The 18,337-nt window shown below is 39.7% G+C and overlaps 1 protein-coding gene across 5 annotated transcripts in view; it reads right to left on the minus strand.

The window, feature by feature from the left end:
• Nucleotides 1-18,337, minus strand: part of foxp2 (forkhead box P2) — a 131,646-nt gene that overhangs the window by 90,113 nt on the left and 23,196 nt on the right. For 3 of the 5 annotated variants that reach the window (XM_044107679.1, XM_044107682.1, XM_044107675.1), the window contains exons 3-4: nucleotides 13,961-14,031; nucleotides 13,328-13,390 (exon numbers count right to left, since the gene is read on the minus strand). The gene's annotated coding sequence lies outside the window, so the exon portion shown is untranslated. Of the gene's footprint in view, nucleotides 1-13,327; nucleotides 13,391-13,831; nucleotides 13,872-13,960; nucleotides 14,032-18,337 lie in introns of all 5 variants that reach the window. The other 2 variants (XM_044107680.1, XM_044107677.1) reach the window with 1 other exon arrangement.

Raw genomic sequence — 18,337 nt, forward strand, 5'->3', positions numbered from 1 at the left:
GAAATGCCATTAGAAAACAAGATTTTAAGGCAAAGTCTAATTTTCCTTCCACTTGACAAGAAATCCCACTAAAATACATCAAAGTTTGTGATCGTAGCACAATAAGAAGTAAAAAAAAAATTAAAAAAGCATAGGGGTGCGAATACTTTTGCGACAAGCTCGTACATGTGCTCAAGGTAGGAAAAAAAGTTTTGTGTCAAATAAGAACCTTGGGTCTTGTAAACGAGTGATTAAAATCATCACCATTAAGATAAACACGACAAATGGGTCCCCGAAGGTGTGCATGGCGAGGAGGAAGAGGCAAAGGGCAAGCCCAAGTAAGCAAGAGGGATCGGCACAGTATGTTCCGGAGGTGGGTATGCACTAGTAACAGGAACCATGGGACTGATAAAAAAAAAAAAATAATAAAAAAAAAACTGGGTTACCAGAAGGGGAGCGGGCTCTAAACAGGAAACTAATGGGAAAGTCTCCACCATCCACCATGTGGCATTGTATTTTCCAGCCAGTCAAAGCCACACTCACAGAGACCCCATGACTTCAAACAGCCAAAATAGCAGCACATGCATGAAACAGAACAGAACTACAGGGAATTTAAAAAAAAAGGGCAGGAAAAAAGAAAACACACACACATACACGCCCGCACACGCACGCGGTGACTCACACACATCCACGAAAAGGTAGCAGACCTCGCCAGCAGATGGTAAAATTAACATTTCAACAGTTCCTTCCTTTCATGTAGGTCTCGGCAGAACTTTTTTCTTTTTTTGAAAAGAGAAAAAAAAAATAAGAGGGGCTTGGGTTTTGGTAAGATATAGTGGTGTAGAAGGCATCTGGAAAAGGGGAAGAGGAATATTGGCTTATGGCTCCTGATGGTCCACCTCTATGAAAAATTAAATAGGTCTGTTTTGCAGCTTTCCCCTCTCTGGAGTACCCTCAGCTATGTTATGGAAACATCATCTCGGTAATTTATACGCCACAGAACACCTGGTGATGAAAGAAAATAAACTATTCTTCTCTTTCTTTCCCTCTTTAAAACCCAACTCTTTTGCTTTTGGGGTTCTTTCTTTCCACCGTCCATCCAAGTTGCTAAATTTGCAAGGAGTTGGCATGTATTTCCAGGTTGAGTCATCAACAATTTTTTAATTTCTTTTTCCTCCCCCTCAGATTTCTTCTTGAATTTTTGATATAAACTTCAAAAGATGCCACAGAGATATCATCATAGAGAGAGAGGAAGTCTAAAGCGTCTCTAATAAAGACCCAAACAATGGACAGCCTCTCTCATTTCCGACCCTGTCCAATGGAGCGTCTCAATAGTGCCCATTAATTTGGACACAGTTCTGGCTAAATTACATGTGTTCCACCTCTGTGACATTTTAAATGCAATTAAAAGCTGGTTATGGAAGTGTGCATGGACTTCCCTGTGATGAAGGGAAATCATTGACGTGATTAACATGCAAACGAGCTCACGCTGGCAGACTAGATTGGGGTTTGAAAACCTCAATTACTTTTGTGTGATTATCTATTTACCAGTACACAGATTTCCATTTCTCATCTCCAGCCGAGTTCCTCACGCATGAGCCTCAATTATACATGGCCCACCTTTATTTATGATGCGCACCAAGCTGAAATACAAGCTCTAGTTATTTTTTTATTTTTTTTTACTATGATGTATTGCCTCTTTACAGGTTGCTCACAAGGCGGGACCACCAGACCAACACTTCCTAATGCCGAACCATTTATTTTTTGAGGACTTAATATGAGGTTGACCAATCACCACCCTGCAGTTTTCCCATTCATCTATCCGGCCCCCTCTTTATAGCACCTTGCAAAAGGCTCTGTAAATGTGGAAAAGGTTTCTGTTCTCTCATATTTTGTCTTGTTCCAACCACAAACTTCAGTGTGATTTCATGTGATAGCCAAACACAAAGTAGCAAGAAGAAAATATATGTGTATACTCAATACGCTCTACATTAAAATATCAACACTAACATCTTTTATTGGAATTATAGATGCAAATATTTTGAGATCAGCTTAGCACATTTTAAGTAAAAAAAAAATTCCCCTAACTGAAACGCCAAACTCAACTGTGAACAAACGTTTTTAGCTCCTGCCACAAGCCATTCTAACACATAAATATGTTTTGATCTAAACCAATCAGTGTAGCTCTGGCTGTGTTTTTTTGGGTCATTGTCCTGAAAGGGAAATCTCCACCCCAGACTCCCGTGTTTGGCGACCTATAACAAGTTTTCTTCCAGCTTTCTCCTGCTTTTAGCTCCTGACATAGATGTAAGGAGCTCGCTAGCAGCTACTCTGCAGCTTTTCCAGTGTTAGCATGGGTCTCTTAGCTGCGTCTCTTAATAATGCTGTCCTTGCAAGTTTGCTTATATTTGCCGTTGTGCCATGCTGTTTCTATTTTCTTTACTTCTCTGTGAGAAGTTAAGAGCTTGGAATCATGTTTTATAACTTAAATCTGCTTTCAAACTTCTCCACAGCTTTATCGCTAACCAGTTTGGTCATCATGTAAGTAGCTCACATTGGAATGCAAATGTTTTAGTTTATTTATGCAAATCAAAGTAAATGAGGTAGCATAAAATAAATGTGAAACATTGTGTATCCTTTTCCAACAATTAGCAATTATTAATTTCCAATAGGTAAAAAAAAAAAAGGCTGAAGATTGTTATTTCTGAATCCAAATAAGAACAATTCAGTGTATTAATACTTCTTCAGGCCGCTATGAACCCAAAAATATTCTCGGTTTTCTGTTACCCTAGATGATTCGTAAAACCGTGGCAATTTGTCAATTTCAACTGAACCTAAACTAAGAGGCTCCAAAAGTGCAACCAAATTTTAAAGATGTAGGTCAAATAAAATTATGAAATATGCTTTGACTTTTATTTTGTTTATTTACTTTGATTGGACTAAGACAATTTATTCTAGCCCAAAAGCAACTTCAAACAACTCAAGATTCATTGTATAATTTTTTTTCAACTTTTCATGCAGGTGATGCTTATATTTTGCAAGCACCTGAAAATGTACAAAAGTTAATGTGTATTTGTATTTCAACCCTTTTACTTGAGCTGTAATGATTTTAATGTGACTTCTGCAGCTTGGAGGACAGGAAGAGAAAGGAAAGAGATGCATCTCTGTGGCACAGCCGCGCTTCCTTCCCCCCCACATTGTGCCCAGCATGCATAAAACATGCCCTGTTGCTTCAGTGGGAGCAAGAAGGAAAACAGTGCCATCAAGTGAAAGTACTGAGGATTCCTCAAAGAACTCAGCAGATCATCTACATTATCAAAATGAATGGAGAATAAGTTGGTTTGATTCAGTAAACATCAAAAAGCCATTTTTGTTTATATATTTGACTAATCTTCATCAGTGCACTGAATGGTTTTAGAAGAAACATGGGGACCTTCTATTCAAGTAGCAAGATGATAAGACTGTGAAAATGTGGTACTTTCTGCTGTACAAGCAACCTCTGGAACAAAGGGAATTATTACCATTGAACCCAGTTGCCAGGATTTGCCAGCATGCTTTTTTAGTGTAGCTAAAGTAGAAAAAGGAAGTGGATACAGCGCACTGACTGAGTGAAACTGGGAATGATGGGTAGAAACCCAAGTGAGACAGAATACAAGAGAAAAAAAGAGAGGAATGGCTTAGATAATAGTAGATAATGGACAATTAACTCAGCTAGCAGTGCTTGCTGCAGTTAATAGAAGCTGCTGGTGCAGCCAGTCCCCGATCACCGCTCAGCCATGTTCACGCTGGTAACAGGCGATACAAAGCTGCTGGCTGCTGGATCTCAGAGGTGTACCGTGCCATATTAGAAATCTACACAATGTCTTCACACAAAGCTCGATACCAACAACCTTGTCCCAAAGTGCGAACATAAGCACTCCAGTGATGGAAACTGTGTGGTGACAGCCTCGTTCATTGTTTCGTTTCCTTCCATTATCAAAATGTATATTTCTTTTTAAAAAGTGACATCCCGACGCATGCAGATGTGGAAATTAGCATAATTAAAGCTACATAATAGCTCGTTGCAAAAATAATCGTGTGGATGTCGTCTGCGTGCATCACAGAGACAATGGGTGTACTCATATGAAGTGATTTAAACTGCCCCCCCCGACACCACTCACCCACCCCCAAGTCCCATCAAGTCCCATCTAAATCTATTGATCTGTGAAACACTGGGACCCAGGGGAAGCAATTCACTTAATATCATACATCTAATGATGAGATGAATAACAATTAAACCATTTGGTAATTAAACATCTTACAAACCACTTAACTGACTGCGCGTCAGGAAGGGTTGGTGGGGAGGGGGTCGCAGGAGGTTGCGGTGATTGTTTTGCATTTTCTTACTTCACGCAACAGCAGGAGACACATGCCGGTGGTATGGCATCAGTGGTGATGGGAGAAAATGGTAGCTGACATAAGGGGGAAAACACACTGATGGTTGTTAGCCGCAATGGTGCTAATCTGACATGCTGTCAAAACGGCAGGAAAACAGTATAGCAGGGGCTTAGGATGAAGATGGCAACATATAGAAAATAACAGCTGAGTTTTAATTGATTCTTACCATTATTAGCTTGATAGCATGTTGAGAAGTAGCCAAGAAAACCACAGAACAGTTTTGGGGGGAAGAGGAGGGTTTAACAGTAAATACAACAACATAAGTCAGAAAAGTGACGGTAGATAGCATAATAAAAGTAATAGAAGGAAAAAATATTTTAGCCCTGAAATTAAAAATATACATAGAATTAAACATAAATAATTAATTAATGTCCATTCTATAGCTTTTCCGAAAAAAAAAAAAGAGAAACCAAACCAGAAATTAGAAGGTCTACCTTTTTTTTTCCACAATGGTTTAGTTCACACTAAGGTAAATTACAGGCTGAGTGGGAACTTTTATATCCCTGGGTTAGGTGGCAGTATGTCAGATCCCTAACATACTAATTTCAGACAACTTTTCTCGTGACTTTCTCTTTGCCACTGGATAAATTGCCAAGAAATCTTTAATTTCATAACTAAGAATTGAGCTGGGGATCTAGCTATCACCATTTCTGATTAAGTAGACATTGTGTTATGCTCTGAAGGTTAATTTGGGTATTCTAAACCTAATGTTGTTCTTCTTCTGCAACTTTCTAATGTCCTTGGCTGCCTTGCTTTGCATTTTATTAAGCTTTTCTTTCTATATTTTCTTTTTAAATATAAGAGGAAACAACCAATGTGAGCTACAACCCTTTGCATGACTGACAAAGAGAAGCCATAAAATCGATGACCTTTAAAGTAATGTTTTAAACACGTTGCCCCTCCTTCCCAGTGAGCCAACCACAGCTAACTTCAGCTCAATCTCAGGGCATTTACACATGGAAAGATGTGTGTCGTGCTCCTTATTGAATGATAGCTGGTAAACATTGTCATTCTAAAAAGAGACAGGATTAAAACCTGCTTTGCTCATTGAGCGGAACAGTACGCAAAGAGAGGACGGGAACAATAGCCAATGGAGGACGGTATCACAAGGGTCCAATGTCTGCTGTGATGAATATGTGGGAGATTATAACCCATTCCATCATTTCCATAATGCAAAAGTCTTTTTTTTTCCTTCATCACCCAGCAGACTATTCACTAAATAAATGAGAAAACTATCACCGGCGTAGAAATATTCAACAAAAGGCAAAAGGGAACGAGAGTGAGATTTGAATGACCCCCCGTGCCTTTGACAATACAAACGCTGTTCGGACACATTCGGAGGCAGCGGAGTGAGTAAGACCTGGTAGAGTATTTATCATTGGGCACAATACAAATGTATTACCATGTCAGCTATACCACTTTACAGCACAGAATGGAACTTCAGTGAGTGCGAGAAAACTTTTACATAAAACCAGGGGGAAATTTGAGGGCACAGTTCTTTTGACGTGTGGCTTTTCTGCCTCAATAGCACAAAAAAGCTCAAGAATCATTTAGTGGACAGTGGCTTTAAAGTCATAAAGACTCAAACCTGTGCATTTAACCAGTATGTTAACTATCCTGCTGAAGATGAATAAAACTGCAATCGGTAAAAAATAAAAAGGTCTTCTGAGAATAATTGGCTAGTTTCAGAATCAAAGAAGGCAATTGCTGTTAGGTTTGTGTTAATTAGTTACACTCAATGAACATTTTTGATATTAAAATCAAAGGTTTCAATGTATTTTATTAGGATTTTTTGTGATAGTGTAAAAAAACATTAGTGCATATTTATGAAGTGGAAGGAAACTGACACACATATGGTTGGCAATAATTATTCACAGTAAAAATCTGACAGATGTGCTGAACATTTATTTAACTCCCCCCAAATCTACACTTTGAAAGTTCAGATTTCCTCACATTATGATGCTGCTACCACCATGTCTGCAACACGACCATGGTTGCTACTTTGCATACGAATGTCTGTAAAGTATAGATGGAAAGCATCTATGAACATCAATTTCCAAGTCTTGGCACATTTTAAAGCTTCATTTATGTGTTAACTTCTACTGGATCAATCAATTTGTTTTACCTAACCCACTTCATTGTAGGTGTTTCTGTATATTTTATAATCATAGTCCTGCTGGAAGGTAAACCTCTACTCCTGTCACCAAGATTTTTGCAACTTCTATCAGGTTCATGACTCCATGACTGTCTACATCAGGGGTCTCAAACTCCAGTCCTCGAGGGCCGCAGTCCTGCAACTTTTAGATGTGCCTCTGCTGCACCACACCTCAATGGAATAATTAGGTCATTAAGGCTCTGGAGAACTGATCTACACAAGGAGGAGGTGATTAAGCCATTTCATTCTAGTGTTTTCTACCTGTGGCACATCTAAAAACTGCAGGACAGCGGCCCTCGAGGACTGGAGTTTGAGACCCCTGGTCTAAATTCAAGCATGCACTGGTCCTCTCAACTATGAATCTAACCCTGTTCCTGCTGAAAAAGAGCATCCTCGACACGTGCTGCTACTGACATATTTTACAGTGGAAATAGTGCTGTCTACTTTAGCATTTTATTATGTTAATATTTACAAATGAAGCACAGATGCCCCTTGTATTATAGTGTTTACTGAGGGAGGGAACATCTCTACATATTCTGAGCCTGCCTGTTACTTCTATAGAGAGTCCCTCAAAAACATTTGACTTGTGAAATTCCTGAGCCTTAGAAAGTATCTCCGAGCCCCCAGCTCTCTTCACACCTCAGCATCACTGACATCTTTTCAGCCATTCACTTGATGCATTTCTGCTTCTTCATGCGAGTGTAAGTGAACGAGAGAGAGCCACTGCAGGGCCACGTGAATAGGAGTGTGTGTCATCTGCTAGTCTATCCCAGAGATCCCTCCCTTGGTAGCCTAGTTTATTTACTTTATCTGCAATATAATGCTTCAGTGAGCATTAGCAACTTTGAGACACAAGTTTCAATCATCCGTCGAGCGGCTGCGCACGCCAGTCCGTGCGTGTGCTCGGCCAGGTGTGGAGAAAAGATGAAAACTGCCGTCAAAGAGATGGCAGAGCTATAAAGCGAAAGGCTGACAAAGAGGTCCCAAAATAATACACAAATAAAATCGGACAGCCGAAGGAGAGGAAGATTGGGGAGAAGAAGAGCACCAAAGAAGAAAGCTAGAAAAATAAACTGTACAGGACAGCATGGAGAGAAACTAGGGGGGAGGGGAGGTACTGGTGGGCTAAAGAAGTAAAAGAAACAGTGAGACAGAGCTTGACAGACAAAAGAAATGATAGAAAGAGACAAAAACAAAGTAAAAGAGAAAGTGAGAGGAAGGGAGAAAGTCGAGGCAAGAAGAAAAGATGTTCTCCCAGGGTAGCGTGGAGCAGGTCTTGTCCAATAAACACAGGTGAGCAGCTCGACAGCCTAAGACCACCAGGCTGACTGACAGCAGAAAGCTCTCACTGACCGCCAGCTTTATGTTACATGACACGAGGAGTGCAACTCAACTGACAAAGAGAAGCTGCCTGAACCTCTCAGAGTGCGGGAGGGAGAGGGTGAACGGTGCCCTATGCTCACTGTTTAAAGCAGCCTTTACGCACAGCAGCCGCATTGATGCAAAACACGCAGCCCGCGTGCTCAGACAGGAGGAGAGGGAAGCCGTTTTCCTTCACAGGTGAGCAGAAGAAGGAAACACCCTAGCGCTTCGGTTAGTTAGTACGAGAAAGCGAGGAGCTGGAGAGCACGGGGTGGGAGGGTGGGATGTATGCTGTGTGCCGACTGAATCTTTTCCACATGACGGGCCTCGGGCTGTTTTTGTCAACTGCACTCTTGAGCAGCAAGGAGTCAGGTAGTGTGACCACATGATTGCCCAAGAGGCACCATGGTGAGAGCAGGGAGGGAGGGAAAGGGAAGCGAGGGCCAGGGAGAGAGAGAGATGTGGGAGCGGGCTGGTGAAGGGAGGGACAGGGGCCGATGCAACACGCATGATGAGGTGTAATCACAAACCCCATTCGGGGTGCAGTGGAGTTTGTCAACATACACACATTCACATTCCACTGTCTGTCAGCTCTATGACCCAAATCGAGCATGCTGGCTGAGTTTGTGTGTGTTTCTCGTCCCCCACACTACACACACAAGAATGCTTTCTACTCGTTTTGCCTCAAACCAGGTAGGAGCAGTTGCACTGTCTGGCTTGTGGGTTGCGGTGAGGAAGTCTTAGCGCAAAGATCTTGTAGGATTTTTCTGCCACTGGTATCCCTTTTCAAGCTGTGATCAAGTGTTCATTATGAACAAAGGACTTGGCTTGTTGCCTCTGGAGTAAAAGCTTTTCCACTGACTGTAACCGCGTTGTTTGATTTGAAACATTTACATTAAGAAAGACTGAAAATAGACTTTTTCAACATTTTGTCACTTTCACTAAAAAACCAACTTCAATTTAGTTTTTGGGGATTTTGTTTGGTGGACCAACACAAATTAGCCCACCTTTGTAAAGTAGACGGAAAATAATAGATGGGTTTCAAGATTTTTTTTTAACAAATCATCTCAAAAGTGTAGCAGACTTTGCAAACTTATGCTGTTAACTACAGTTGCAGGTATTTGTTTTCGACTCAAACAATAAGCATCCTGCAGCCTTGCAGTCACTACCATGTTTCACAATAGTGATGGTACGCTTAGTGCCCCGTGGAACAACTGTGACACCATTTCCTATCGATCAGTACTCTGCTTTGCCTGGACTGGATGTATAAATATTTTTTGAGAATTGTTCTGTTTTATTTTTTAATCATATTTACAGAGAAACTGCCTGTGTAGTGATGATATTTTAATGCTTTCTGAGCACCACCAAGTGGTTAGATAATTATTAGCCAAACAGAGCCCAAAGAACGTCATGTTGACAGTTTTACCATCATTTTCAGGCATCCAGCATGCCAAGGTGAGTGAGGCATCTGCTTTTTTTGACAGGTCCAATAAATTTGTGATAGCCTGGAATATTTGTTGAACAAAATGAATATGAAACGTGTAGTACTAACATATGTGTAAGGTAATCCCACACTGTTATTTTACCATGGCAAGGTAGGCACACAGAAAACATTATTGGCTTTTTGTCATCAATTTTGCGCATAGGCCAAAATTTTCATCAAAGCTCTTTTTTCTATGTTGTAACCCCTGCTTTACATGTAGAAAACTTTAAACAGGACTTTCTTTAGCTATCTTTCAATAATATTTTCAATGAAACACTTTTGTAAACTTAATTACTAACCAGACAACTGAAAGAAATTGATTTAAGTAGATTTTAATTAGGAGTATCTGAGTACAGGGGAATGAAAATTAACTGCTCTATAGCAGCTGTAAAATATAAAATATTTGTCAGGATTTCTTGAGGCTATATCTAGTATGTATTTATTATTGTCTGATTAAGGAACTGTTAATGTGCAAAGATAAAAATGATGTAAATCAACATTCAATCAGAAACCTGAAAATTAATCTTATCTATATTAGACAAACAATGTGAACCCTACCAAAGTCTAAAAGTCATTTGTTTTTCTCTGAGGCTTATTAAATACTAAAGAGAATATTTTTTTTTAATTGATTATATATGTGTTTAAGACAAGGCATTGAGACAATGTTTGCATGTTAAAAATATTTCACATACTTTAGATACAGCATCTAAGTCTTGGCAGCCTAAACTGAAATAGTTCACCAGCAGGTAAAATGACTGTATATTTAGTTTATGTTGTGATGACAATTTCCCCTTATAAAACATCGTACTGGTGAATGGCTAACATAAACTTTGGACTATGTGTGCAGTCTGAAAAATGAGGCTCCATGACAGTTCGCTGATAACACACAAGTTCAATCTGTCAGGGCAATCAGCATTTAGACCTTGAGAGAAGAATGCAGGACTTGTGTGCGACTGATCCACTGGACGCGATCACCTGCGAGTGAAGCCGCTCGTAATTCTTCCCACCTGAAAGACGGAGTTCAGCACAAAGTCAGGCCTCTCTGGTGTCATCCCAGCCTCAGGTTGGGTTTCACAATAATCTCTGGATCTTGGATGGATGCCATCCAGCCCAGCTTCCGCACTCGACGTTTCTCCAATTAGGTTGCGGGGAAAGGATAACACATGAAACACTAGATGCTTTTTTTTAATTAGAGTCGCGCATGCAATGTTTGCAATCACTCATTTCCAGAGTGTCAGCCTTCTCTAGAAGAAGGTGCATAGTGCAATTGGAGGGGCTCCAAAGTAAGCTCAGGCCACCTTTGCTGAGGAAAAGCAGACTTTCTATCATTTCTCTGAGAACATTTTTAAAGTACACATTCTTCCTTAAAATACCCCCCAAAAAATGGAACTTTAAAAACAGCCCGCTGAAAGATGAGAGACACGAGGATCAATAGCCTTACTGAGACTCTTTATCTTCTCTTAAGCAATGATGGTTAGTCTCATTTTGAGCCTCTTCTACTTTCCACCTTCATTCTCATGGCAACTGTGCACTCTGGACAAACACTCTCCATGCAATTTCTTTTCTTCACTCCCGTCCGTCAACTCTGCACCTCCATATGCTTGCTTGTTTTTCTACTCTGACCCTCAATCATTTCTCTTTCAGATGTGTCGAATGCCTGACAGTTGCTAGGAAAAGCTATGGCACAGGGAGAAGAAAAAAAGAGGAGGAATTTGAAATGTTTACACAGAGTTGGAAATCTGGACTCAAATCAGTCTTGTTATTATCAGCAAATGTCTAAGGAGAAAAAGAAAGCTGGGGATATAAATATCAGGTAGGAAAATATACCTCCCTTATGGAAATAATTTGAATAAAATCAGAGGTCTATTTATCAGAGAGATTAGCAGTGGGCAGGTTTCCATTGATTCAGCTACTTTTGCTCCACTTTTCTCGCAGCATGACACCATCAGACCTCCAACTAAACTTTAAGTTGAAAAATGGAAACTTGGGAACTTGCAAAACTTTCAACACCTTCCTCTCCCCAAGTGCAAAGACAAAACAGCAGACCATAGAGACAAGACTGGCAGCAGAGCAAAAGCAAAGAGATGGAAAGCAGGGAAAGTAAACCTTTGATGAGTAAGACTTTTTTTTGTTAAGTATCAGGCTTAACTTTAAAATATTCTGGGTGGAAGTGAATGGGGGATTGACCAAGGGCCCTGATCTTAGCCACACAGTGGGGCACTGGGGTTAATGGTGGATAAGGATTAGGAAAAAAAGGGGTTACTTTTCCTGATCTCCAGCCACCCCCACATCCCACTATCCAGTGTTCATCTTCTCCACCAATCCCAAAACGGCCACACAATAGAGGCTACCAATGGGGAATGGTCTGAGTCCCTTTGATTTTTGCCTTTACCCCATTGGCTGCTTTAAGTGTCCAGGGTAAAGACCCATGGAGGTTTCCCCTGTTTGCCCACTCACAGGGATGACAGTTAGCAGCTCAGAGAAACCATTTGGGGATTGAAAATGGAATGACAAGAGGTCTCTGATCTATGACAAGAAATCAATTTCAGACTGGAAATGTGAGCAGAGGGCTGTTGAGTCCAAACTGCAGCTTCTTTAAGAAACCAAAAGATGTGCTTAATTGCTGTAGATTTTTCCTGTTCTCTTTTTTGTGTGTCTACACAGCAAGTGTGGCTTGCAGTGTTAGGATAATTACACTTTTCTGCAATGCAATGATTAGAAGAACTTCTTCTGGCCAGCAGATATACAGAAAGGATTCATCTTTGAAGATTTAACTGAAGTACTAGACAAATTAAGAACTAATATTTAAATCTCTTTTAGGTGGAAATCTGGACTAAAGAAACCCGGCAGTGCTGGAGAGTTCAGCATCTCACAAATTTGCTAAATAAATCTTCACCTAAAAGCTTCTGCTTCATATGTTTCTGCTTCATTCTCACTTATGTCAGGAGTCTAGATTACCTTAAAAAGGAAGTGGATGTAACTATAGGAAGTACAAACTCTACATTTTTGATTCAAAGTGAAACTTTAGAGATATTTTTAGTTCACATGCTCAGTTGTTTTGATGACTATATACAATGACAAACAGAAAACAATTAGAAGACTCTTTGTAAGAGTCGAATTCATTAGATTTCTTGATCTGGTCATTGATTGGCAGGTCAAATACCTTTTTTATTTTTCAGTCAAAATTAAGTATGCCGATTATTTTCACTTTATAAATATATCAACCTACAGCATGTACTTTCATGCAATGTAATATCATACTTTTCACATGTTTTAAAGACCTGCACAAGCTGGTGCACTTTGTTTCAAATCAAAACAAAATTGGATTCTAAAATTCAGATCTTAACAAATAATTCTAATTGTTTTAAAGCCAGCTGGCCAGTTGTGTGCAGCAACACGTGGGGAAGATGATTTTTATGTAATCCTATATGCCATACAGCCAGAAAAAAGAAAAAAAAAATATTCTGGCATTTTTTTGTAGCATTTCTGAAAAATATTTTAATATCTTAAATATTTTACACCACAATCACCAATTAACTTGTAATAGACATAGGCTACATTATATGTGAGTTTTTTTTACAGTTGCTTGTAGCTCTAAACTTCAATCTGTTCAACAGTACATTGAATACTTTTTAATTTACTTAACAGCATTAGGCTTACTTTGATTTTGCAGTTTTATTCATTTGTATGTATTGGGTGTTTATTTTTAATGCCTGTTTGTCTTAACTGAGTGGTGCTTCCACATCATTTCACAAAACAAAACCTTGACCAAGGAAATATACTTTACCCACACTTCTTTCCAACAACAAAGAATATTTAACTAAAACTGAATCAACTCAACAGTTACTGACTGATACCCATTTTCACAACATCACGCATGCAGAAGATCAAGTAAAATGGTCTTCACTTACCACTTTTCACCTCACACAGTGTGTTTTCGTCTTTCTATGGATGCAGAGTGTGCATATTTCATCCTAGAAGAGAAGAAAAGGAAAATAAGATATCTAAAATATAAAACCTTTTCTTTTTTTAAATACCTTTGGAATTTGTGCTCTATATCTTTTTTATTTGCCTAATTGGTAACAAGTCCAAACAAGGATACACTTTATTCAGCTTCATCTTGGAACAACTTCTAATGAAGAGATCATCAAAACAATAAAAGCTGAAACCTCAGCTTGGCCACATTTGCCAGCCATAGTGCATAACTTCTAAGTGAGAGTAGATTGAAAATCCTTGGGGTGTGAAAACCAAACAGGCACAATGGAAAGGTTGCCCAGTGGAGGGGGAATTCTATCAGCGTGGACGAGATGAAGATTTGTTACATTTGAAGAGGAGGAATGAGAACCCTGTGACCGCCACCACTACAATACAATACAATCACCCAAATACATAGAAGTAAAATACTCTTAACGCACCTTCGGATGACGCACGTTTTGATTTACTGCTATCTAAATACTAACAGATGAAAAGATATACGTAATACTGCTCTAATCTTTCCACAGGTTAAACAGCTGACATGAGGGGGATTAGGTTCAAGCACTCACCCTAAGGGAGAAAACTTGCTGTCGTTGATGTTCTTCGCAGGCTGGGTTGGGAGTCCAGCGATGTCGGCTCACTAAGATAAGAGAGAACCCGAAAGTACTTATTAGTTAGTCCAAATCTGCTTCACAAAATAGTTTCTTTTCTTCCCATTTGATACATTTACTGCTATTGCAGGCAAGTGTGGGCTGGATGGTGTGTTGCATAACTATTTTCTGCATGGTGTGTAGGTGAGAGCAATAAATTTTAAATCAACAAAGTGCACCTGGAATCGGCTGAGAAGCTCGAGTGTGTGCGTGCGCGTGTGTGTGTTTAAGTGCATGCGCTAACTGGCAATACACACTAACTGGCAATAACCCCCAATACACACACTCACACACACTATAAAGTTGAAAGGTGCTGTGCCTGCAAGGCTCAAGCTCTCAGCGCAAAGTAAATCACACTGTTAACCTGACACCATTGATTTTCTCATGTACCCCATTCAGCTGCCTGCATCAAAACACACATGCTAGGAACCATTAGGATGAAGGGTTCTGTTGTTTTAATCACACCAGTGCAGGACAAGTGCATAGTTCAAGATTGCATCTCATTTACAGTAAAATAATAATAATAATAATAATAATAATAATAATAATAATAATAATAATAATAATAATAATAATAATAATAATAATAATAATAATTACTTTGGAGAGTGGCAGTAGCAGATGGGGCACAAATTTTACACAATAGACTAGATGTTCCACTCTGAAGTGTGCATATTTGTGTGTGCGTGCACATGTGTGCTTTTCCCCTTTCATTCTCCCAGAATTCCAATGACCCCTACAGGCAACCAGCGGCTGCTGAATCCTGAGGAATGTGCTCTCTGAACTGTACAAAAAAGCCCTCAGCTCAAAGTGAACAGCCGAAAAACAAAACATGCCAACTGTGATAATTTTTGTGCTGTTGTGAGTTTCTGGGAAATGTTGCAGAAACTCACAACGATTGCCAGGGAACGTTTACTTAAAAGAGGGCACGGGGTTCACCCTAGTTCCTTAAGGTGAGTGGAGGGACAGACATAGATGAAAAACTGACAACGGTATTTATATTTTATACAATATTCTTGTTTAGCTCATCACGAAGGGTGCAATAGGCAGGAAAAACAAAAGAAGTTCCTGACTTTTTTTTGGTATGAAATGAAAGCGTTTCTTCATGATGTTTTGTATTTAACATGCATCTGGGGAGATTTCACACCCAATCAATATTTTAAGTTACTGCAAGCAAATGTGACTCAATGCAGTTTACAGAGATACAGATTAACTTTTTTTAATTGAAACAACTTCATTTAAGTTTAAGCCTCAAATTAATAGATGCTAATTATTCCAAAGATTGATAATCTTAGGCAATATTTCAACATCTCAAATTAGATCTGATTGGATTACAGCTCACTTCGATATGTTTGTTTTACTTGCATTTATTGATGGAAATGTCAACCATTTTGGTCATAATTTTAGTTGTTCTTCACACGTTTTGTTTTAGCTATTTCAGAACTACTCCTTGTCAATAAATAATTTTATTTAATCATTTTTAAACTTATCAGTTAAATTATGGGGGGCTTTTAATGTTCAATGCAGGAAGTACATTCTGGCCAGTGCTTATTTGTCTGTGACTGGTCTGGTTTCCTAACTCCCAATCGACCACATAGCTTCTCTGACTGAGCCAGGAGCTGTTGGGGGCTTCCTCCTATTAAAAAGGGAGTTGTTTCTTTTCGCTGTAACCATATATTTACTCAAAATTTGGAATTGCTCCAAAATTAACTTCTTAACTACTTCTGAATTCTACCTGTTTGTGAAATCTCTTCAAGTTAAATCTATGTGAACTAGATGGTTAAACTTAATATTTAAGCAGCAACGTACATGGTTTGCAGTGAAATTATAACTTGATTTAGTTTGATGTGAATAAATACAGCTGTAAAACCAACAGTTGTGGATGGCCTTCAGATGTAAAAGTTTAACACCCCCGTTCCCAAATTATTTGCTCCCACATACACTTCAACACCTTCAGGCTGTACATGTGTCATATTTTATTCACTAGAAAAGCATCTGGCATCCCATTAGTCTGCATAACCTCCAATTCTTGGATTTCCAAATACTAACCGTGTCTCTTTGCCAAATGTAAAACCCTTGGTAAATTCTATCAAACTATAAATATGGCAAATGCATTCAAGTATTCATGAAGGCCTAATAATGCTATAGGCTAATATTTACATAAAGCACCCACACATTAAGTCAAGATAAACTATTTAAGGCCCGGGCCGCAAATACCTCCACACTGCAGAAAAAAGGAAAGCGTCCTGCCAAGAAAGACGACATTATGCTAACAAGTCAGATTACTGTACACAATAACTTTATCTTAAACGTAAATACCATCCTTGGGTTGGGTGTTATGGAAAGTCACTGGCAATATTTCTGTGGGGACCAAACGCTCCTTATCAGCATTAGTCGAGCGATTCAGGCCTGCCCGAAGAAAGATGAGTCTTCAAACTCATTCTATTCATGGTCAGACGTGTAATTACCCTCAGCTCACAGTCTAGACGTAACCGCTTTCACAGTATTTAAGACCCTCCCTATGCAACGCACGGACGCTGGCTCCCACCACAGAGCCCTGTGCGTTAAATCTGCGGGCAGATAAATTAGCGAAGAATGCAATAAAATAGACACAATGAGTGGAACTTTATCCTCCCTGCTGCTAAATGAGATTTCTTTGAAATGCAGATCAGTGGCTCTAGATTAGTGAATTTTAGCTGCTGTCAACATCATAACAAAATACAAATGCGATTGTTCGCCACTGCCTTATCACCTTGCTTCCATCTGCTGGCTGGTTATTTACTCCCCCCTGATTTACTATGCAGATCTAAATAAGTCGCATCAAAAGGAGGGCTTACTGCACAATGCCTTCTTAAGCTTCGACATCAAGGTATTTGAAAAACCGGTAGTCACATGAAAAGGCTGCCCATCAAAGGCACATCTCTAATGAACTCTCCCGTATCAGAGGGGGCTTGCGGGGCCCTAGCTTTAATACCATCTGTGTGGTGAGAGAGAGGCAAACCTGAGAGCCAGACCCACCAAGCCGAGGTGGAGAAAGACAGGAGAAAGAGGAAGGCCTGAGTTATCAGATGAGATTAGCTCAGTGGTGAGGCTAGTTATAGGTTTTTCCATCCATTCATCAAACTTTTAAGTGTCGGCTGAGGGAGGCACTTCAAAAAAAACACAACAGTGGTACAAGATAAGAGCAATTCGAAATGGAAAAAGATGGGCCACATTTTTTCTCAAAAACTGAAGCGAACTAATCTGGACAAGGCAAAAATTCTTTAAAATGAAAGAATATCAAACTGTGTCAATAACTACACGTTACCATTGGTGGATTACTCATGATCAGAGGTAAAGGATGAGAAGAAGAAGCATACTCTACTATTAGAGAGCTTTGGCCATCTCCACAGAGCTTTTGCTTTATGCTCACGCAAAAACCTTTAATTTCATGGTATATTTGTTGCATTCAGCACACAGGACGGATTACAACCGACAATCTCCAGACTTGCACTGAGAAAAATAAACTGCGTGAAAGGATCATGATTTGCAACCCCGCCACCGCTGCCGCTGCCACCACCACCGACCTGCTTATTATCCCCGCGTCTGGATGAAGAGGAAGACCCCCACTGACGAGCCCCCAGTTTACCAGTGAACAATTAGCCCCGGAGCAGGAGCGGGCCTGGCGCTGGCACATGTGGTTAAGAGGAGAGTGCCAGATGATGAAGGGATGAGGATGGGAGGAGGGATAGGAGGAGAAAACGTTGCATGGGTGGGGAGGAATGGAACAGGCGCGTGGCAGGCACGTGCTTACCAGTTTTGACTTCGAAATGTGTCCTTCCTCCTCAGCATCTGCTGTGCAAAAATATTCACACCTCTTTTACTTTTCCACGTCAGTTTACAAAAACTAACTTTGCTGAAAACTAACTTTGCATTATTTCAATCATAGACCAAAATAAAGGTTGTGCGTATTTGTGAAGTAGAAGCAAAATGAGAAACTTTTTGGAATCGATATGTTTGGGAAATACTGGAGCTGTGCAAAGCTTACAAAAAGTTGCACGCATCTAGACACAAAGTATTTGTAAACTATTTAGAAAAATCAGGTCATTTTACATCCACTTTGCCATCATGCTTTACTTCCGGGCCCTGTTTCAATAACTTTGCTGCTTCTGCAAATTTTCTCTTGCGATTGTTTTTTGTTTATCTTCATTTATCTTCCATTTGATAATCTCTCTGCAGAAGATGATGCTCCTTCCACCAGGTTTCACTATGCCAACGGGTCATTTAGAAATATATATTGTTTTTTCACAGCAGACA

The sequence above is a fragment of the Gambusia affinis genome, linkage group LG23 (assembly GCF_019740435.1).
Source record: "Gambusia affinis linkage group LG23, SWU_Gaff_1.0, whole genome shotgun sequence".
Lineage (NCBI taxonomy): Eukaryota > Metazoa > Chordata > Actinopteri > Cyprinodontiformes > Poeciliidae > Gambusia > Gambusia affinis.